Source organism: Dasypus novemcinctus, chromosome 30 (assembly GCF_030445035.2).
Source record: "Dasypus novemcinctus isolate mDasNov1 chromosome 30, mDasNov1.1.hap2, whole genome shotgun sequence".
In the NCBI taxonomy this organism is placed as follows: domain Eukaryota; kingdom Metazoa; phylum Chordata; class Mammalia; order Cingulata; family Dasypodidae; genus Dasypus; species Dasypus novemcinctus.
In genome coordinates this window covers 24,451,489-24,474,445 of record NC_080702.1, presented here as the reverse complement: position 1 = coordinate 24,474,445, position 22,957 = coordinate 24,451,489, and the positions used below count along the sequence as shown (strand labels likewise).

General features: G+C 37.9%; 1 pseudogene; it reads right to left on the bottom strand.

Annotated features, from left to right (window-relative positions):
- Positions 1–18,999: 18,999 nt before the first annotated feature.
- Positions 19,000–19,611, bottom strand: LOC101445720 (small ribosomal subunit protein eS7-like; annotated as a pseudogene).
- Between the last annotated feature and the right edge of the window lie 3,346 nt (positions 19,612–22,957).

Genomic DNA, 22,957 nt, shown 5'->3' with positions numbered 1-22,957 from the left:
GTCAGCAGCATGGGAATCTGTGTCTGTGTCTTTTTGTTGGTTCAACTTGTTGCGTCAGCTCTCTGTGTGGGTGGTGCCATTCTTAGGCAGGCTGCACTTTCTTTGCACTGGGTGGCTTTCCTTATGGGAGGCACTCCTTGTGCATGGGGCTCCCATATGCGGGGGACAACCCTGCATGGCAGGGCATTCCTTGCGTGCATCAGCACTGCACATGGGCCAGCTCCACACAGGTCAAGGAGGCCTGGGGTTTGAACCACGGACCTCCCATGTGGTAGATGGATGCCCTAACCACTGGGCCAAGTCCATTTCCCCCCACTGTTTCTGATTGAGAGGGAGCTTAGATTCCATGGGGCAGATGGATGGAACTGTATTGCTTGCAGTTGTGGATACTCTCTGATTTGGGGGATGGGTATTGTCTATCATCATCTTGCTAGTTGTCCTGGGTTAGTCCAGTTAATTGGAGGGTACGTGTTGGCTGCAACTCTAAAGAGATTCAGGACTAAACTGGCTTGTGAACAGCCAGAAGACTTAAGCTAAGTATGAGTTAAAATAAAAGGGGCAGAAAAGTCAAGTGTAGGGAAATTATATATCAATAAAATTCTGTTAGAGGTGTTTTAAAACAAAATTCCTTTATTTTCTATTCAAGATATATTAGGCAATATTTTAAAATGACCTCTTTTTTAAAAATAAAAATACCTTAAATTTATATGAGTCCTTTCTTTCACAGTTCTGAAAAGACTTCATGGAGGTTTTCACATTTATTATTTGATTTTTAATTACTGCAATTTTCAATAAAATCATGATAGGGAGAATAGTATACTGAACCTGATATCTGGTTTCAGCAATTATCAGCTCATCTACATCTCCCACACACACTCACATTTCTAGCATACACTTTGATTAAATTATTATGGAGGAAATCCCAACAAATAAATGATTTTATCCATAAACATTTCCAGATATGTTTCAAATAATGAGGATTCTAAACAATATGCATACCCTTAAATTCATGTGAAACTGTTCTTTAATGTTATAGGATATCCAGTAGCATTCAGATTTCCCCAATTGATTTTCTTTTTAAAAAATTAAAAACACTTAGATTATGTAAATGTTACATAAAAAATGTAGAAGGATGGAATGGGACAGACTTACTGTTGTTCTACTATAGACATGACCTCTTATAGCAAATTGTTTCTCAGATCCTTGGCAGTGTGCTCAAGATTCATCAGCTCATTCCAAATATAAGCAAAAATAAATGACAAATGTTCTCTTAAAGAGGGGCAGATAAATATGTCCACAGACTCACATTTAGTTCACCAGAAGAATTTTACATCAATCTAGATTCACCATTATTAGACAATGCATCAATGCATACATTTTACCATGGCTATTTCTGGAAGCCATAAGAGAAGAACGTTTTCATGAGCATTAAATACCTGACCAGTGCTCCCTTTCAGTAGTGCTACAATTCTGGTATTTTATAGAAAATGAAACTATTTCCACAGATATAATCAACACCCTAAAATTTAGGTAGTTTTTTCAGTAAAATTTAAACTAGTAATAATGCTAACATAACAATGAAACACATCAGTAGTCCACAAGTTTTTGTCCAGAATTTCCTTTTGGCACTGCATGGCTTCACCCAGTGTGTACAATTTATAAAATGGAATTACATATCATTGTTTTTGTCTTAAAGTCTATTTTGAGAGTCAAGAAAAATGATGTTCTTCATTGCTGCTTATGAGCATTTGTTAAATCCCTTCATATATCGTTAGAAACTAAATTGAAATCTCCAAAGCATTTTTGGCTTCTTCACTTTTCAATTATTTACTGTTCACTTATTTCTTGGTAGGCTCTTCTGGCTGTAGCATCTTTTTATTTGCTAAGAAATATGGATCACTTACAGTTTTTCTAGCATTAGACTAGGAAGGAGGGAAGGCTTTCCAAAATATCAAACACATTCACAGATGCCATGAGATGACATTAATTACAAGGACATAGGCTGGATGTGAATTAATGAACTAGTCTTTTATTTTTAATTTTTTTTAGGTTTTGGGGATTGGAATTGAACCTGGGACCTCAAATATGGGAAGCTGGACATCAAACACTGAGCCACATCAAATACCCTGAAATTTTTTTTTTCATTTGTTTTGCTCATTTTTTTTTTAATGGTATTTTTTTAATAGGAGCCACCAGGAAATGAAACTTGAATCTTTCATGTGGAAAGTAGGCACTCAACTGCTTGATCCACATCTGCTCGAAAAGTACCCAATTTTTTTTAGTACCAGGGATTGAATCTTGGACCACATAAGTGGGAAGCTGGTGCTCAACTGAGCTCTTAAAAGCATCATGGGTAAAATATGGGGTGAAATATGAAGGGAGTTAGCCATGAGTCAGCAAATCATTTAGCAGTGAAAATTGCTGCATTACAAGATGTGCCACTAGGCAAGGGCTGGAGTTGAAAATGAGAAACAAAAGAAAAGAATTCATGAACATCTGCAGAACTTTTGGCTGATCAAATGGAAAGTCTGGAATTGGGGATAATTATCTTCTTTAACATTTGGATGGCACTTTTGAGGAATTGGGTGTATTACATTTTTCTCCACCTTGTAGACAAGGAACTTAGGTTAAAATGATTGTACAGATTTTAACTCTGATGCCTTTGAAATTTGCATTGGGCCTTCTCCTTTCAGAATGCCACTTAGTTGCTGGGCATCCTAAAGATAAAGATTTTTACATAAATATTTTTTCCTGTTTCTGTTGCTTTCACATGTGTTTTAATGAGAATTTTGAAAATTGTGTATCAGTGTTGACTTTATTTATGTCACTTGTAAAATCCATGATTATCAGTGGTTGGGAGGGTTTAAGATGTTTGAGTGGTTTTCATAACACATGAGTGCTAATGCAGAGAAGCATCACTTTATAAGATGGATAAATACTGGAGACTGTTTTAAGGCATGTCAGTAGAGGCAGGTATTCAAGTTTCTTCAGAGAAGGCCCTGCCCCACTTCTGTGGCATCTAAATGTGTCACCATACTGAGCTTCAGCTATTTTATTAGTAACTCAAGACCTTGAGGATTTATGCAACTTGAAGTTCTGTATTATAATCTAAGACCTACTAGAGTTGACTGTTTGTAGAAATGTGATATGGTTGAGCCATGAGAAAAGACACTTTAGAAAAATAAGGCCCTTAGAAATAACCTGTGCCCATTACCTAATGAGTAGAAATACAAAATATGGTATATACTTATGTAGGTGTTTGATACTGTTTGTGAATCCAAAAACAAATACTGGATTATGTTTGTAAATTAGTCTTTTCTTCTGGGTACATTAGACTGCATTGAAATTGGGGGTTTTGTGGGAAGCTGCCTCTGGCACTGGTGTTGTATTGGCAATCTTGTTGCTAAGTGCTATTTTTAGATACTAACCTGGTTAAGTTTCTGTTTCCCCACCCTCGCTGTAGCAATTAAGTTTCTATCCTCATGCCACTCAGATGGTTGTTTTGAAACTTCTGTGGTTGTTTTGAAATGTCTGTGAAAAGACTTGGTGAGGTGGACCAATCAGATCTGTGGCGAGAAACCTCATTCATCTCTGGCTATAAATACCCCTGATTGACCCTCAATAAACAAGACTTGATCAGAATCCTGTCTTGTCTCCATTCTTTGTGTCTCTTGTCCCCTTTCATTCCCACTCCCTCCCTCAGGTCCTGGTTCGACTGATCCATGGGTCGGGTCAAGTGGTGCCCGAACAGGGACCAGAGTATGAAGGATCAAGTGAGGAATGCCAATCGAGGAGCTGGCCAGGATGCGAGAATTTCAGAGGACCCCCGGGGGGAACCTGCCTCTCGGTTGAAGCCTCGGTAAGTGATCAGCGATCATGGGGCAAGAAATTAGCCAGTATGAGACATTTGTAGAGGGTCTCCAAGAGGCATTAAAGACATGAGGAGTAAAGGTGAAAGTAAAACAGTTATTGAGGTTTTTTGAGTTTTTGAAGGAAGTATGTCCATGGTTTCCTCAAGAAGGAACTATTGATGAGAGAAGATGGAAAAGAGTGGGGGATGCTTTACAGAACTTTTACAAAACTTTTGGCCCTGAAAGAATCCCAGTAACTGCATTTTCATATTGGAATCTCATTAATGATATTTTAAGTATTTGCCATAGGGATGTGGTGGTGGCAAATGTTATTAAGAAAGGTGAGGAAGTTTTACAAGAAGGGTAGGGGATGGAGGCTCTAGCCACCAACCCTAAGAAATCAGCAGACTGCCCAAAGTCCAACCCACCTGATGCACCTGGAGCGTCCAGTCTGGAGGAGGACTTGACCTCGCTAGATAGTGAGGAGGACAGAAAGCCTACCACTAAGCCAAAGCAGCCGTTAACCCATGCAAACAAAAGATCCTGTAAGGAGGATAAAAACAAAGGAAAAACTAAAACCACATCTAGTAGGAACCCGTACCCTGACCTCAGAAAATTAAAAGTGGAAACTGATAATGAATCTTCTAATATAGAATCGGGTGAATCTGAGGAGGAGACGGTAAAGTCTGAACCTTCGCCATAAGTTCCCTATCCTGCAGCCCCACCTATAGTTATGCCGGTAGTTGACCCAAGGAAGGAGTTATTAGAAAAAATAGAGAAACTAAAAGAACAAATTCAATTAGAAGAACAACATCAGGAGCTTATATCTCAGCTAGAAAGGTTAAAGACCGGAAAAACTGGTAATGCTAATAAAACACCTGAGCTCTCTGTTAGACCACTTAGACGAGGAGCGATTTTAAAAAATACTCCAGCTTCTAAGACTCTGGTTGATCTAGGAGAGCCAGAAGCGTTTCCTGTAACAGAAACCAAAGACAATCAGAATCAAACTTGGAGGCACCACCATGGTTTTGACTTTAAGGTTATCAAAGAAATGAAAACCACTGTTGCGCAATATGGAGCTACTGCTCCTTATACCATGGCCATCCTCGAGGCTATAGCAGAAAATTGGCTCACTCCTACCGATTGGCATACTATCGCCTGTGCTACTTTGTCCAGAGGAGATTATTTGTTATGGAAATCAGAATATGTTGAGCTTTGCAAAGACATGGCCAGGCACAATGCGCAAGCAGGCAACAGGTGGGTCCTAGATACGCTTATAGGTGAAGGAAAGTATACCACTAATGAAGATCAAATGCAGTATGATGCAGGCTTATTTGCACAAATTCAAACTGCAGGCACTAGAGCCTGGAGAAAATTGCCTGCCAAAGGGGACCTTAGTTCCTCTCTTACTAGCATAAAACAAGGACTGGATGAGCCTTTTGCAGACTTTGTGCATCGGCTCATAACCGCCCCGGGGAGGATATTTGGAAATGCAGAAGCAGGCAATGAATTTGTAAAACAATTAGCTTATGAAAATGCAAATGCCACTTGCCAAGCTGCAATCCGTCCATACAGAAAAAGATGGATTTGTCTGGCTACATTAGATTATGTTCAGACATAGGAGCTGCATATCAACAAGGTTTAGCTATGGCGGCTGCCCTACAAGGGTTTATAGTTAAACAATACCTAGCCCAACAGAATATGGGGAAATGCTTCACCTATGGGGAAGAAGGCCACTTTGCCAGGAACTGCAAGGGCCAACCGGTTGCAAAACGGAAGGGCACTACCCGTAGGTTATGTCCTAGATGCCAACGGGGAAAGCATTGGGCTAACAAATGTAAGTCAAAAATGGATGCTCAAGGTCAGCCTTTACCTTCCCTCCAGGGAAATGGGAATCAGGGCCAGCCCCAGGCCCCCAGACCCAAACAAGTTTATGGGGCAATCAACTTTGTTCCAGCCAGCAACAATCCATTTCAGACCTCTGTGGAGCCACCCCAGGGAGCACAGGACTGGACCTCCGTGCCACCACCCACACAGTATTAACACCTCAAATGGGGGTACAAATGTTAGCAACTGGCATATTTGGCCCGCTACCACCAGACACCTTCAGAATAATAATTGGATGTAGTAGCTCCACAGTTGATGGGCTTCAAATTTCCCCTGGCGTTATCGATAATGATTATATCAGAGAAATAAAAATTATGGCATTCTCTCCACAGAACATTTCCACTATTCCCACAAGACGAAGAATTGCCCAACTACTTCTACTCTCATTAATAGGCACAGATAACAGAGTGAAAGGTTTTAAGCACAGCTAGGGAGGATTTGGTTCCTCTGATGCATACTGGGCACAGGCTATTTCCACCAGTAAACCTATGATGACCTTATGGTTGGACGGTAAGGAATTTAACAGGCTTGTAGACACCGGAGCAGATGTTACCATCTTATAAAGAGAGGACTGGCCACTTAATTGGCCTCTCTCTCCCATGTTAACTAATTTAAAGGGCTTAGGTCAGAGTCAAAACCCTGAAAAAAGGTCAAAGTTACTAACCTGGAAGGATAAAGAAGGATATTAGGGAACTATATAACCCTATGTGATATTGGGACTCCCCATTAACCTTTGGGGAAGGGATTTGCTTTCTCAAATAGGGTTTCTCATGTGTAGTCCCAATGATGTAGTCACAGCTCAAATGCTCTCGCAAGGGTTTAAACTGGGAAAAGGTTTAGGAAAATGTGAATCAGGCATTGCTCAACCCCTATCTATAAAGGGACAAAATATCAAAAGGGGCCTGGGAAATTTAGCCTAGGGGTCATTGATCTTCCTGTACCCCATGCAGACCAAATCACCTGGCTTTCAGATGAACCTGTATGGGTCGATCAGTGGCCTTTATCTTCAAAAAATTACAAGCCGCACAGCAGTTAGTACAGGAACAGCTGGTGGCAGGATATATTTTAGAGAGTAATTCACCCTGGAACACACCTATCTTTGTCATTAAGAAAAAATCTGGAAAATGGCGTTTATTGCAGGGCTTACGGGCAGTGAACAAAACCATGGTACATATGGGAACTCTGCAACCTGGTCTTCCATCTCCTGTTGATATTCCTTTTGGCTATTATAAAATCATTATAGATCTGAAGGATTGCTTCTTTAGCATCCCATTACACCCAAGTGATCAGAAATGTTTCGCGTTTAGCCTTCCCTCTATCAATTTTAAGGAGCCTATGAAAAGATTCCAGTGGAGAGTTTTACCCTAGGGCATGGCCAATAGCCCCACTTTATGCCAGAAGTTTGTAGACATAGCCATACGAAATGTTAGGACTAAATGGAAAAATCTTTATATCATACATTATATGGATGACATTCTGATGGCTGGTAGAGACGGGCAGGTCGTCCTGAGGTGCTACCATGATATGGAGGTAACTTTGAAAGCACACGGGCTTCAAATTGTCCCTGATAAAGTACAGCTGACAGATCCCTATACTTACTTGGGATTCCAAATATCAGGGAACAGAATTATGAATCAAAAGGTAGAGCTTAGACTAGATAAATTAAAACCCTTAGTGATTTTCAAAGGCTCCTGGGAGACATAAATTGGCTCCACTCATATTTAAAATTAACTACGGGAGATCTAAAGCCGTTATTTAACATCCTACAGGGGGATCCCAACCCTAACTTCCCAAGAAATATTACCCCAGATGGACGTCAAGCCCTCAAAATAGTGGAACAGGCTATTCAATTGCAATTCATCACTGCCATAAACTATGATCAGCTCCTGCTTCTAGTCATATGTCAAACTTCCTTAACACCCACTGCAGTGTTCTGGCAAGCTACTCCCATAATGTGGGTTCACCTACATGCATCGCCTGCCGAAATAATCTACCCCTATTATCAGGCGATTGCAGACATTATTATGCTAAGTAGGGATCAAAGTAAACGCTGCTTTGGCAAAGAACCTGATACTATTATCCAGCCATATACTAAGCACCAGGTCGATTGGCTTTTCCAAACCCCTGACTGCTGGCCCATCGCCTGTGCATCATATACAGGGCAAATAGACAGCCATTACCCCACTGACAAGCTTCTTCATTTTTTAAGTACCCATGATTTCGTATTCCCTACAAGAACAGCTATGCAACTCATTGCTAACGCCCTGTTAGTATTTACTGACGGGTCTTCCTTGGGAATGGCTGCTTACGTCTTTAGTGGCAAAACTGTCCTGTTTCAAACTCATTCAAAATCTGCACAGCTTACAGAACTACAAGCTGTCATAGCTGTGTTCTCTGCATTCTGAAGTGCCTCTTTTAACCTCTTCACGGATAGCACTTATATAGCTCAGTCAGTCCCTTTACTTGAAATGGCCGCTCAAATAAAAAACATCTTGGAGGCGGCTATTTCATTCACTCAACTCTTATTCATAAAAGGAATCACCCCTTTTTTATTGGTCACCTCAGAGCTCGTTCCAATCTTCCAGGTCCCCTCACCCAAGGAAACCATTTGGCTGATCAGGCCACTCGGCTACTGTGCTATGTTAACCAGGGCATGCATAACAACTCAAATAACCTTAACAAAGCTGTTAAAGCCCACCAGTTACATCATATTAATACACATACTTTAAAGCTTATGTTCAGAATTACCCGAGAACAAACTCGTCAGATTGTTAAAGGATGCCCTTCCTGTGTAACCCTTTTACCTACACCTCATTTAGGAGTAAACCCCCACGGTCTGATACCTAATGCCCCCTGGCAAATGGATGTAACTCATATTCCTGAATTTGGTAATCTGAAATGTTACAGTTGATGCCTTTAGCAGATTTATCTTCGCAATCCCACAAACGGGAGAAGCAGGAAAGAATGTCATAGCGCATGTATTGGCAACCATGTCAGTATTAGGAACCCCACAACAGATAAAGACAGATAATGGCCCCGGATATACTGGCCATGCATTCGCCACATTTTGCCAGCATTTAGGCATAAAACACATCACAGGCATTCCATATAACCCTCAAGGGCAAGGTATAGTCGAAAGAGCGCATCTGTCTCTAAAAAATACTATCGAAAAAATAAAAAAGGGGGAGTGGTATCCTGTCAGAGGATCCCCCAAAAATCTATTATCCCACTCTCTTTTCATTTTAAATTTTTTAAGCTTAGACCAAAAGGGACACTCTGCAGCTGAGCGCTTCTGGCACTCTAACCCCGGCACGAACCATGCCACAGTTCTGTGGAAAGACCCAATGGATAATGCTTGGCATGGACCCGATCCCATCCTAATATGGGACAGAGGATCAGTTTGCGTCTATTCAAAAGAACTAGATGCAGCCAGGTGGCTGCCGGAATGATTGGTTAAACAAATTAATAATAACAATCTATCCAGGGTAGAGGACTCTCCCTGAGATGAATACTGTTTTCTTGCAGGAAAGTAACAAATGCTAAAACCAATGCAGCTGTGCAGCCCCCCTGGAATCCTTCTATGCAGCTTTGTTACCATCGTTGGAGCCCTTCTGTTATACACCGGCACTCCGAGTGACTGGACCACGCTGGACAGATCCCTTCTACTTACTTTCTTTCTTAAGAAACTTCAAGAAGACCTGGAGAAAAGAAGAAAGGAGCTGACTGACAACCCCCTGTGGTGTGGGATGAATGGACTATTGCCCAATCTACTCCCTTTCTTGGGACCTCTGCTTGGCTTACTAATACTTCTATCACTAGGACCTATTCTCTTTAACAAGATTATGGCCTTTTTAAAGCAACAACTGGATGCCATAAAAATGCAGCCCATCCAGGTCCATTATCATAGACTGGACATGGCCGACTGTGACGAGAGGTCTGACCATTACTTGCAAATGGATCCAGCCGATAGGCCTGATCCCAGACCATGAATATCTCAGCAGTATCTTCTGAGGTGCTGGACTGGTTAGTCAATGATGGGCAACTGGGCAAGGCATTCTCACGATAACAACCACCTAAGACAGAGACGTGGCCTTTTACTGCCACAATTCTCAATGATGGGTAAGGTCTAATGCAATTGTATGTTTGCCAGCCCTGACCTAAGACAGGCACAGTCCCCCCAGAATGGGCCGTCTTGTCAGTCTTCCTTTTCTGCTAAAAATATTAAAGAAAAGGGGGACCTGTGGGAAGCTGCCTCTGGCACTGGTGTTGTATTGGCAATCTTGTTGCTAAGCGCTATTTTTAGATACTAACCCAGTTAAGTTTCCCTTTCCCCACACTCGCTGTAGCAATTAAGTTTCTATTCTCATGCCTCTCAGACGGTTGTTTTGAAACATCTGAGAAAAGACTTCGTGAAGTGGACCAATCAGATCTGTGGCACGAAACGTCATTCATCTCTGGCTATAAATACCCCTGATTGACCCTCGATAAATGAGACTTGATCAGAATCCTGTCTTGTCTCCATTCTTTGTGTCTCTTGTCCCCTTTCATTCCTACTCCCTCCCTCAGGTCCTGGTTTGACCGATCCATGGGTCAGGTCAGGGTTTCACTCTTACTTGATTAAATTATGATTAAGGCTTTGATTGGGCCACATCTGTAGGAAATTGAGTCACCACCCACCAAGGCAAGAACAAATGAAAAGGAGGGGGAGTTAGTTGGAGGTTTGGATGCTGGAACACTGGGAAGTAAATACATAGAGAAGCAGATGTATGAGGAAAGACAGTAGGCTGCATTAGGTGTGGCAAAAGCCCCTGGAAGGGAAATAAGCTGTTCACCTGATAATGTATAGCTGACTTTTTGGAGAGAGCAGAGCAGCTGAGCCCAAACAGAAATGAGCCCTGGGAAAGAAATAAGACTTATGACAGCCTATAGCTGTTATTGGAAGAAGCTGGGACCATGGAGCCTTAAGAGGCAGAGGAAGCCTGAACCATTGCAGCTGTTGACAGTCAACTTGTTCCAACACATGGCAATAGACTTTGGTGAGGGCAACAGTTTATGCTTTTTGATCTGGTAACAGTAAGATTCCACTTCAAATAAATATCATTTATAAAACCCAAAAGATTTTTGGTACTTTGCATCAGGAATCCTTTGACTGACTAATGCAATGTATGATGGAATATTATTTAACTGTAAGAAATGAAATTGGAATGCATATGGCTACATGGTTAAAACCTGAGGACATTATGTTGAGTGAAATAATCTGGACATAAAAGAACAAATATTGTATGGTCTCACTAATATGAACTAAAATGATGTGTAAACTCATGGAGACTATAAGTTACTAGGAAATAGAATTTTGGGTTGAGAATGGGAACTGATGCTAAAGGTATGCAGAATTCTAATAAGGTTTATTGTAAAGTTTTGGAAATGAATAGACTTGATGGTAATGCATTATAGTGACTATATAGTGATTTATAAATGTGACTGTGGCTGAAAGGAGTGGTCTGTTGAAATTATATTTCAGTTGAAAGGAAGCTAGAGAATAATTTAAGGACTTTATCACATAGTGATTTTGGTGGTGGAGGAAGATTGTAGTTAATTGTATAAGAAAGCTATTTGTTAAGCATAGTGATACATGGGAAAATTTCAACTAATGTAGCTTATGTATTTTACTTAACAGTTATATTGTAATATTTTTGCAGCAAAGGCTAAGAAGACATCAATTCCAAGAGAAAACAAAGGGAAAAAAAGAAGGTATGGGATTTTTTATTTTGGGATAATGAAAATATTCTAAAACTGACTGATGTGATGATAGCACAACTCTGTGATGAAAATGAGAGTGACTAATTTGAATGAATTGTACAAAGCATGGGACTGTGACTACTGTGCTGAAAATAGACTTTGGTTAACAGAAAAAATGAAGAATATTCTCTCATAAACTATAGCAAGTATATAAAATTAATTCAAATGTCATAAACTGGGTGGGTTGGGGGAAAAATATACCAAATGTAAGGTATAGGTTATAGTTAGTAATGTATGACAATGCTCTTTTAAACTTTGTAACTATTGTTTCACAAAAATGCAATGTATTCATTCTGGGGTAAATATGGGAGCCCTGTATAATGATATGCATGTTTGTTTTATAAGTTCACAACTTATACTATACTTATTATTTGTGGATGTTCATGTATGAAAGATACACTTCAATTAAAGAGTTTAAAAATTAATATAGATAGTAAAAATATCAGTTGGGATGGACTATGACTAAATGCAACCACACACAGAATCACTTCCACATGATCACCTTCTTAGAGATAGGCAGAGCAAAGTGCACCTGCTTTTTACTTTCATTTTTAAAGGGAAGTCGTCAGAGAAAGGAAGGAGACTTAAAAATCTGCAAGGTAGAGTTCCTTAGTTATCCATGGATGACCAAGGCAGATGGTAACTCTCCTTCACTGTCCTTCACTAAGTTCCTCTCCCCAGGTGGATGAACGGTAATGAAGAGCCCAGGGATGTCACCTGTGATGGTTCTACCATGTCTTGTTGCTGGAATCCTCCTCCATTTCATGGTGTTCCATGCAGACTCAGGAAGGTGGGCACTTTTAATTGGTGAGTTGATTCTCAGCATTTTACTCATCCTTGAATTTGGACATTTATTTTCTTGGTGCTTATCTCTTGTATGACACTTCTGTGTGGACTAACTTCTATGAGACTGATATTTAGGTGTCTATTAAAAACTTCTGGGGAAATTCAGTGCTCAAATGTGGGATCCAAGGTTCAGAACTCTGCCTAAATTTCCCCTGATCATGTCTGGAAATAATCTGAACATACTAAGCTCTTAACTATTCTGGTGTTTGGGGGCATTTCTAGAGGTTCAGTGGTCTAGTGAAAGTGACATTCAGTCATGGTGTATTTGTCTCTAGTTTCCAAGATTACCAAATGTGAGAGCTGGATTCAGCCTTGAGGAGAGTGAGACAGATGGAGGGGGGCCACATGTATGATTTCACTTGGAGACTTGAACAAAGTGATTATATCTGGCTTCTCATCATTTCAAAGGGCTTTGAAGGAGAGGAAATATGAAAAATTTTGAGCATAGGACCAATGTCTTTTGACCTTTAGCATTTCCTACCACCAACACTTCAGCTAATACCTGTTTAAAAATATTAATTTAGTAGGTGGGTATTATAATATCAAGTGAATCATTGTTTCTTTATTTCTTTATTTGACCTAGCCACTTCATTCTCAGTCCTCAAACTCTAAAGATAGCTTTATCTGTAAATCATTTAATTATACATCCATGGTTATTATATGCATGCTATATAATCAGTCTAATGGTGATTGCTTGGGCAAAGTGCAGCTGCCTTCTTGTTTCAGGTTTAAATGAGTGAGTTCACAGCAGGAAAGAACAGAAAGGTACATTAATAAAGCAATAAGGTGGGGTTTCTCATCTAGTGACTTTTGCTAAGTAAGCGATTTTCTCTGTACTTTGCTGCCATTTTGTATCTTCTCCTTTTCATGATAATAAGCTAAATAACTGCTGTTCAATTCCATGGATAATTGGATCTTTTAAGTCATAATAATTGGCAAGATTATTTATTTATAAGTTGATTGCTAAAGCACCTTGAAGAAAAGTAAATTACATTAAGTAAATATATGGTAAAGTTGGCATTTCCCAAGTTACTGCAGATAAGTAATTACCCAACTGGCTACTAGTAAACCTTTGGTAAATTTCCCAGTTGTTCTTATTAATACATTGTTTGGGGTGTAGAATGCACAGAGTGCCAGCAGGTCAGACCAGTATGTATGAGTCCCAATTGATGGAACACTTACATTTCAGTGATAGAAACCATGGAATCATTTGATTGCTCAGATAAAATGTTTATTTGTGTGTCTTAATTATTTTACATTCATGATTTTTAATTAGTGTTTCTGAAAGAATTGTTTCCATGAGGATTTTTTTATTCTATTGCCTTTAGGAATTAGGAAATTAATGATAATACTGGTGGGAGAATATTTAGAATCCAGAATACTCCTGATTTAACACAATGAGCTATACAAGCCCATTTCTATCTGCCACTAATTTTGCATTGTCCTGATACCTATTGACTTATCGATATCTGTCAGATTCCTTAGGTCGTTTCAAGTAATAAAAATTTTGGTTTAGTTGAGAGAATTTTTCTACAACTGAATTAATTATTACAGTGGGAGTTAGCCAGATAGTTCCATAGCTCCATGAGCCCTTTATATATTTAGAGCTCTTCAGAGAGGATAAAAGAAAAAGAAATTACACGCATGTGTCATTCTACCATACTGTGAGAAAACTCACTCTTTCCCAACCCCCAGTTTACAGGACTCTGCATAGTAAGATGCTCTTTAAAATGGATTTTTGGAAGTCTCATCACTGAAGCAGATCATTGCTACCTTAAACTTCTACTCTGTCCCTTCTTCCTCCAGCATGTGGCAATATCTATTATATACCATATGTTTTACCAAAATTCCAGGTTCATTATGCCACAAATTGGCACTTACCTTATAGATGAGGTACCTTCCTCCACTCTCCAACTATTTCTAAACAGATCCATCTTGTCCAGGCCATGAGGTATTAACTGTCAAGGCGTCTGGGCTTCAATTCTTTAAAGGGCAATATAAGCAGGGTTGAAAAAAATGAACATCTCTCAGTGGAGAAATTATTACTGATGGAGTACTGACAGTCAACACAGGGCAGAATCTGTAAAAATAATAACAGAATTTTGCCTGGCATGAGAGTGATACGGGGTCAGCAAAACTTTAGTTAGAATCATCTACAAGTATGGATTCAGTCCCCAGGAAAATTTCTGATATTCTCAATTCATGCTGCTCATTCTGGAACATATCAACTTTCTATGGAAGATTCTTTTCTTCCAGGTAACGGCTTGCTTTCATCACCTTCCCTAGGCTGTGCCATGAGGATCCACACTGAGGGTGACACAGCACTGAACATCATGATTTATGGTTTTGTTTTAGTCAATGAAATTCTTGCCTGCCCCTCTACTATATTTTATCTAACTTTATTCATATTCTCATCAAAATATTCATCTGTATATTTAGAAATTAAACTAGACCATCAGTGCCTGGAGAGGAAGGACATTCCTTTACTCCTAGAGTAGAAACTGACAGACTAGGGATCAAATAGTTATTTGAATTTATAATCAATGAATGGGAAAAGCAGCATCTACAAAGATAGAATTGTACCTTTATGTATTACTATATGATCAGATGTTTTTTATTGCATCACTGTTTCTTTTTGAAAGCAGAGTATGCCTTCTATCTACATAGAAAGTGTTGGAACCACAGAGTCAGATGCAGAGAAATTCAATTAGTGGAAGTGGAAAAATTCATATCACTTAGTAATTTTCCTACCATATTTACAAGAAAAAAAGAATATAAATGTAAGGATTGGGTGTTGTGAATTGAAAAAAAAATTATGTACAGATATTGTTTGCATATAAAAATATTATAAAGGAAGTCTGTATACATTCATAAAGCCTATATTCATACATAACCTACATATTTGCTTAAGCATATGTATGTTATATACATGGATTTGCACACATTTCCTAAACTGGAAAAATGTTATAACTAGTGTTATGTTTTCCTTAACATCAATATAATTTTCAATAGCTTCATATTCTATTTCAGTAAATGTTATTCTGTATTGAGCATTGCAATATAGTACACTATATTTGTTCAAGACAAAGAAATATTTGGTTTCTAATACAATTGTTTTAATTTTGTGCCTTTCTATTTATGTATTTTTGAGCAAGTTACTAAATTTCTTCCTGATTCAAATGAATCATCTTTAAAATGAGGAAAATAATCTGTCTTACACAGAGTTTTTATGATGCTTACATGGAATAATTTATAAGAATTTGAATTCCAATCTTAGGCAAGTAGGAAAACACAAAAGTATTTATAATTATTACTGTTGCTCATTGGAATTATGTTTCATTATTAAAACTTATACCAACACTATAACTGAGTACCCTTATTTTAGATTTATTTATTTATGACCCACAGATCATTATTTTAGTTACTTTATTCTGTCTTCTTTCAATAGATGTTCACAGTCATTCCTGCCATAGTCCTAACGCTGAGCTTATCCTTTGCTTAACTTTTCACCAGGGCAATTCCAAGTGATAGGATCAAAAGCACGTGTTAAAGAAGGCTGTGTTGATTTTTATTGGGATTGCATTGAATGTGTAGATCACTTTGGTAGGATAGACATCTTAATAATATTCAGTCTTCCTATCCATGAACAAGGAATATTCTTCCATTTATTTAGGTCTTCTTTGATTTCCTTGAACAGTCTTGTACAGTTCTTGGTGTATAAATTTTTTACCTCTTTAGTTAAATTTATTCCTAAGTATTTGATTTTTTTATTTACTATTGTGAATGGTATTTGTTTCTTGATTTCCTCTTGATCTTGCTCATTATTGGTGTACAGAAATGCTACTGATTTTTGCGCATTGATCTTATAACCTGCTACTTTACTAAACTCATTTATGAGTTCTAGAAGCTTTGTTGTAGATCTCTCAGATCTATGTATAGGATCTATGTATAGGATCTATGTATAGGATCTATGTATAGGATCATGTCATCTGCAAATAATGAAATTTTGACTTCTTCTTTTCCAATTAGAATACCTTTTATATCTGGTTCTTGCCTCAGTGCTTGTGCAAGTACTTCTAAGACAATGTTAAATAGAAGAGGAGAGAGTGGGCATCCTTGTCTTGTTCCTTATCTTAGAGGGAAGGATTTTAGGATTTTACCATTGTAAATGTTGTTGACTGTGGATATTTTTTTCTTTTTTTTATTCATGGAGACAGATTTTTTAAATTTTAATGTGTACAAGATATCATACAAAAAGTCACTTGGCATCACAGAAAAAAAAGCAGGATATTTTCAATAAGAAAAATGCATAACATTTCAGAATATCTTGATAAATCAGAGTGATACCATCAAGTTTCATAAACACTCCCAATCTTGAGATTCAACCATTTAATATAATCCATAAATCATCATAATTGGGTGCTTGTAAACTTCAATGTTTTATAAGCTGAAATAAACAAGACAATTTGTTCCAATCAAGAACTCCTCTAACTATACAACTCATGTTACCTTTTAAAGTTTAGAAAATATTCCATCCGTTTCCTATTCCTCAATGATCATTTACCAACTGTGAAAAGCACTGCTTCAGACATTGACAATTCTCAGGTTACTGAGCTAATGAGTGCAGATTAATGAAGCACATATTTAAAATTTGACAGTAGTTAACTTTTTTTTAAAGGAGGTAAAGCAGAACAAACCCAGGACCTTGTAGTTGGGAAGCAAGCTATCGGCCACTAAGATATATCCACTCCTTAATTAGCTTCTTAAAGAAAATTCAGTATAATACTTTAGGTATGAAGTAGGTAATACAATCTCATTTTATTGGTAAGAAAACGGAGTGGCCATCCCCAAATAATATGCATCTACATCAGACCATTGTCCATGTTTATGGCAACAAACACTGGCTTTTCTTTCATTATTGTCATCCAGTATTTCCTGAACACCAAATACATGCTAAGTATTAAGAGATAAAATGACAGGTAAAATAGGAAGCCCACTGCAGAGACATACACAAAAAAGGCACATGTCATGAAACAACAAAGATGGCTTTTTGCTGGGGGAAGGGCTTTCCAGATCATCCTGACCTACTTCATTCTACTTCATTCTAGAGACTGAGAGCCACTGAGCTAGGGATTAGGGTAGATAGAGGGGATGAGAAAAGTGTAAATGGGATACTATGGTGATAAAAAACTCTCTGTGACCGATGGCTTAAAGGATAAGTCTTCCTCACTCACACACTAAGCCACTAAGGTCTCAGCTAAAACAGTTTGGAGGGGAGGGCGAGTACAGGGAAGGGAGTGGATGTGGCTCAGGCTGATGGGTACCTGCCTCCCACATGGTAGGTCCCAGGTTCAGTTCCTGTGTGCCTCCTAAAGACAAATGAGCAGAGCAAAAAAGAACAAGCAGACAAGAGAGCCAACCAGGTGAGGGGTGAATATAGGGGTAACAAGAGCACTTCCAAAGTTTTAAAAACATCTGATGTACCTTAAACACCATGTAATACAGCCTCTAAAATAGTATCAGGACTTTTGAGGCAAAGGTCCAAATTTTACCAGGTATAGCCTTCAGTTGCAAAATGGGGTAATATTAGTTTCACCTCCCAGGTCTACTTCAGTAAAATGAGCTAATCATTTTATAGTGCTGATTTGATGTAAAACCAGTTATGTGAGGCTGACATCCTTAAGAATGTTTCTTCCCCTGTAAACAGGTGGCTTAGAACCACTGAAAGTAACATGGTACAAAGCAACTCAAAATCCATTAGAAGACACCTGCTCCACTTTCCAATGACTAAGGCAGAACCTGGAGCTACTAAGGCCACCTAAATGTTGCTCCAGAATCCTAATGTCAGAGCTTTCATTCCATGGAAAGGAATCAAGTAAATAACCCACCAAGCTTATACAACATTTAGAATATATTGAAATCTATTTAAATGTCTTGCACTTCACTTTTTAAAAGTCCATTTAAGACCTAATAAGATTTTGTGTATACTTTGAAGAAACTGTATGCTTTATTAACATGTATCAATAAAATTGATTTGTTTAAAAAATAAAAAATATAAAGAATTTATGTATAAAAATTCAATGAGTAAAACCTTACTTTGTCACCAGGTTCTACTGCTGGGAAAAACTTCCTATCATCCAGTTTTCTTTGGCTGTTTCTGGGTACTTCTGAAACCTGTCCTCTCTCTTAGGGCAATACAAATAGAATGTAAGCACCACCCTTGGTTTGCATTATCCTTGAACTCTTTACTTTTTGTGCTCCATTCTTTTGTCAGCCCAAGAGTTAAGCCATTCCTTTCTAGCCAACTTTTGCTTACCTACACCACAGGGTACTAAAGTTTAAGTGCCAAAATTCAACCATTTTTGGCAACTGCACATGATTAAACCTATTACAACATCACTGGATACAAATATAGCCTCATATGCATTAAACTTCAGGCACAAACTTCTGGCAACCTCTCTGCTGAAAATTTTCTGTTTCTTTCTTCCATGTCTTCTGTTTGTGTGACAATCTTATGTTTTTCAGCCTTTGTAGAAAGCTATTAATAAATGTAGACAGCTAAATATATTCATGTCTCTGGAATTTTGAAAAACATTCTGAAGACAAAAAACACTGAGAGTGATACTTTATTTAGTCATTTGAGCTTACAATTGAAACTCTAGAAATGCAAAGTTAACATCCTTGCCAGTGAGCTTCTTATACACACCAGAAAATGTTTCAATTTTGTGTTCTACATTGCTTTGCTGTGCTTTGTCCAAATGAACCTTTATAAGCCAGCTGTCATCCAGTTTTACATGGATTCTCTTGCCCACAATTTCTCTTGGGAAGACCAAGTCTTCAAGGATTACATCATGCACAGCTGTCGGAGTATGGCTCCTGGGACGATTTTGCTTATTTTTTGTATGACTTTTTCAAGTTGGCTTAGGTAGAATTCTCCTCTGAGCAATAAAGACAACATGCTTTCCACTGAACTTTTTCTCCAATTTGTGTATTAGTCAGACTTGAATTTTCTGGAAAGACTTCAGTTGAGGTACAGGAACAAAGATTATAATAGCCTTCAGACCACCACCAACTTCAATTTCCTTGGCTGCTGTTATTTTCAGCTCCCTTAACTGAGCCTTTAGGTCTGAGTTCATCTCCAGCTCAGGAAGAGCCTGATAAATGCCAGACTCGAATTGATCTGGCTTTTGCCAATGGGCTTCATGATCTTTGTGCTCAAACTGAACATGACCTTTTTCTGGTGGAGTGCCAGCCTAGGAAGAGTGGGATTTTCATATATACTCTTTATCATGTTCAAAAGATGTCCTTGTATTCTAATCTTTTGGAGTGTTTTTTTCAAGAAAGAGTGCTGTATTTTGTCAAATGCTTTTTCTGCATCTAAAGATATAATCATGTGATTTTTTTCCTTCAATCTGTTTATATGGTGTATTACATTGATTTATTTTCTTATGTTGAACCATATTTGCATACCTGGAATGAATCCCACTTGGTCGTGTGTATAATTTGTTTAACGTGTTGTTGAATATGATTAGCAAGTATTTTGTTAAGTATTTTTGCATCTAGGTTCATTAGAGAAATTGGTCTGTAATTTTCCTTTCTTGTGGTGTCTTTGTTTGGCTTTGGTACTAGGGTAATGTTCCTTCTGTTTCAGTTTTTTGAAAAAGTTTTAGCAAGATTGGTGTTAGTTCTTTCCGGAATGTTTTGTAGAATTCACCTGTGAAGCTGTTTGGCCCTGGGCTCTTCTTAGTTGGGAGGTTTTTAATGACTGATTCTATATCTTTACTTGTATTGGTTTGTTGAGATCATCGATTTCTTCCTTCGTCAATATAGGCTGCTTATGTGTTTCCAGGAATTTGTCCATTTCCTCTGAATTGTCATTTTTGTTGGAATATAGTTTTTCAAAGTATCCTCTTATGATAGTCTTTATTTCTGTGGGGTCAGTGGTGATAACTCCTTTTTCATTTCTTATTTTGTGTATTTGCATCTTCTCTCTTTTTTTCTTTGTTAGTCTCACTACGGGTTTGTCAATTTTATTGATCTTCTTAAAAAACCAGCTCTTGTTCTTGTTTATCTTTTGAAGTGCTTTCTTATTTTCTATTTCATTTAGTTCTGCTCTAATATTTGTTATTTCCTTCTTTCTTCTTCCTGTGGGATTACTTTGTTGTTTTTTTTCTAATTCATCCAAATGTGCAGTTAGTTCTTCAATTTTTGCTCTTTCTTCTTTTTTGATGTATGAATTTATGGCTATAAATTTCCCTCTCAGTACTGCTTTTGCTGCATCCCATAAGTGTGGTATGTTTTGTTATCATTATCTTTTGTTTCAAGGTAGTTATTGATTTCTTTTGAGATTTCCTCTTTGACCCACTGCTTTTCTAAGAGTGTGCTGTTTAATTTCCATATCTTGGTGTGAAATCTGGGCCTCTGGCCCTTGCAGATTTCCAGCTTCACTCCACTGTGGTCAGAGATATTATTTTGTATGATTTCAATCTTTCTGAATTCATTGAGATTTTCTTTGTGGCCTAGCATATGGTCTATCTTGGAGAATAATCCATGTGCACTTGAGAAAAATGTATAACCTGCTGTATTCAGGTGTAATGATCTGATATGTCTATTAGATTCAGCTCCTCTAATATACTGTTCAAATATTTTGTTTCTTTAGTGATTCTCTTTTGAGATGTTCTGTCCAAAGTTGATAGTGGCATATTAAAATCCCCCACTATAATTATAGAGGCATCCATTCTTTTCTTAGTTTTTCCAGTGTTTGCCTCACTTGTTAGAACCATAAATATTTATGATTGTTTGTACTTCTTGAGAGATTGTCCCTTTCACTAATATGTAGTATCCTTCTTTGTCTCTCAAAATTGTTTTGCATTTAAAGTCTATTTTGTCTGATATTAATATAGCTTCTCTTGCCTTTCTTTTGTTATTGTTTGCTTGTAAGATTGTTTTCCAACCATTTACTTTCAGCCTCCATGAATCTCTGGGTCTAAGATGTGTCTCTTGTAGACAGCGTATAGATGGGTCATATTTCCTTATCCAATCTCCCAGTCTGAATCTTTTGATAAGTGAATTTAATCCATTGACATTCAGTGTTATTACTTTCAAGGAAATATTTATGTTAGCCATATTTTGATTGGAATTCTGTTTGTCATATTTTGTTTGTTTGTTTTCTTCTCTTTTTGTCTTTTTTGTTGTTCTTACACTCTCCTCCAACTCTGCCTCTTCTGTTTTTTCCTTTCTTCCTGCAGAACTCCCTTTAGTATTTCTTGAAGGGCAGGGTTCTTGTTGGCATACTCTTTTAATTTCTGTTTATCTGTGAATATTTTGAACTCTCCATCATTTTTGAATGCTAGTTTAGCAGGGTAGAGTATTCTTGGTTGGAAATTTTTTTCTTTTAATACCTTGACTATATCATACCACTGCCTTCTTGCCTCCATGGTTTCAGATGAGAAATCAACACTTAATCTTATGGAGCCTCCCTTGTATGTGATGGTTTTCTTTTCTCTTGCTGGTTTTAGAATTTTCTCTTTGACTTGAGCATTGGATAATTTGACAGGTATATGTCTTGGGGTGGGCCTGTTGTGGTTTAGGATGTTTGGGGTGCATTGTGCTTTCTGGATATGTACATCTGTCTCTCTCAGTAGGTTTGGGACTTTTTCAGCCATTATTTCCTGCAACACCCCTTCTGACCCCTTTCCCTTCTCTTCTCCTTCTGGGATGCCCATAATACATATGTTTGTGCATTTTGCATTGTCATTCAGGTCCCTAAGTCCTAGCTGGATATTTTCCATCTTTTTTTTGATCAATTCTACTATCTGTTTGATTTCCAATGTACTGTCTTCCACATCACTAATTCTCTCCTCTGCCTCTTCTAATCTGCTGCTATTTGCTGTGAGTGTATTTTTGATTTCTTGAACTGTAGTGTTCATTCCCATCATATCTGTTATCTTTCTGTGTATGTCTGCAATTTCCTCTCCAAGTGTTTTCTTCATATTGTTAAACTCTTCCTTTACTTCATTAAGTTGGTTTTTAATATATATTCTGAGTTCTTTAATTACTTGTCTGAAGTTTTGCTCCCCTTCCTGGCTTTTAGTTTGTTCATTGGATTCAGTCACATTTTCCTGAATACTGGTTTGGTTTGTAGTTTTTTGTTGCTGTCTGGTCATCATTGTATTTTGACGGGTTTAATCAGTTCCTTAGCTTCTTGTCTAGTCTTGGGGGGTTAATTAGCTGTTGTTCTTGCATAAGTGTTGTATCTTCTCTTTGTCACTTTGTTCTTCTTATTCTAATTTCTTGTTGCTGGTTGAGTTCACTTTGAAGGAAAATATTAGGGCCAGGAATGGGCAATTGTGTAAAGAAGGAAAATGTACAAAGTAGTATTGGTAATAAATGTTAACAGAGCAACAATATGAAACTGGGAGAATGGATATTAGATTCATGTAAGTTGTATAGAGTTATAGCAGTAAGTAGAGTACCTATAATGCTATAATCATCTGAATATGGGAAGGACTATAGTATGATTTAAAAAGCCAGTGTTTTCATGAGAGAGAGAAAGAGAAAAGAAAGACTATAGT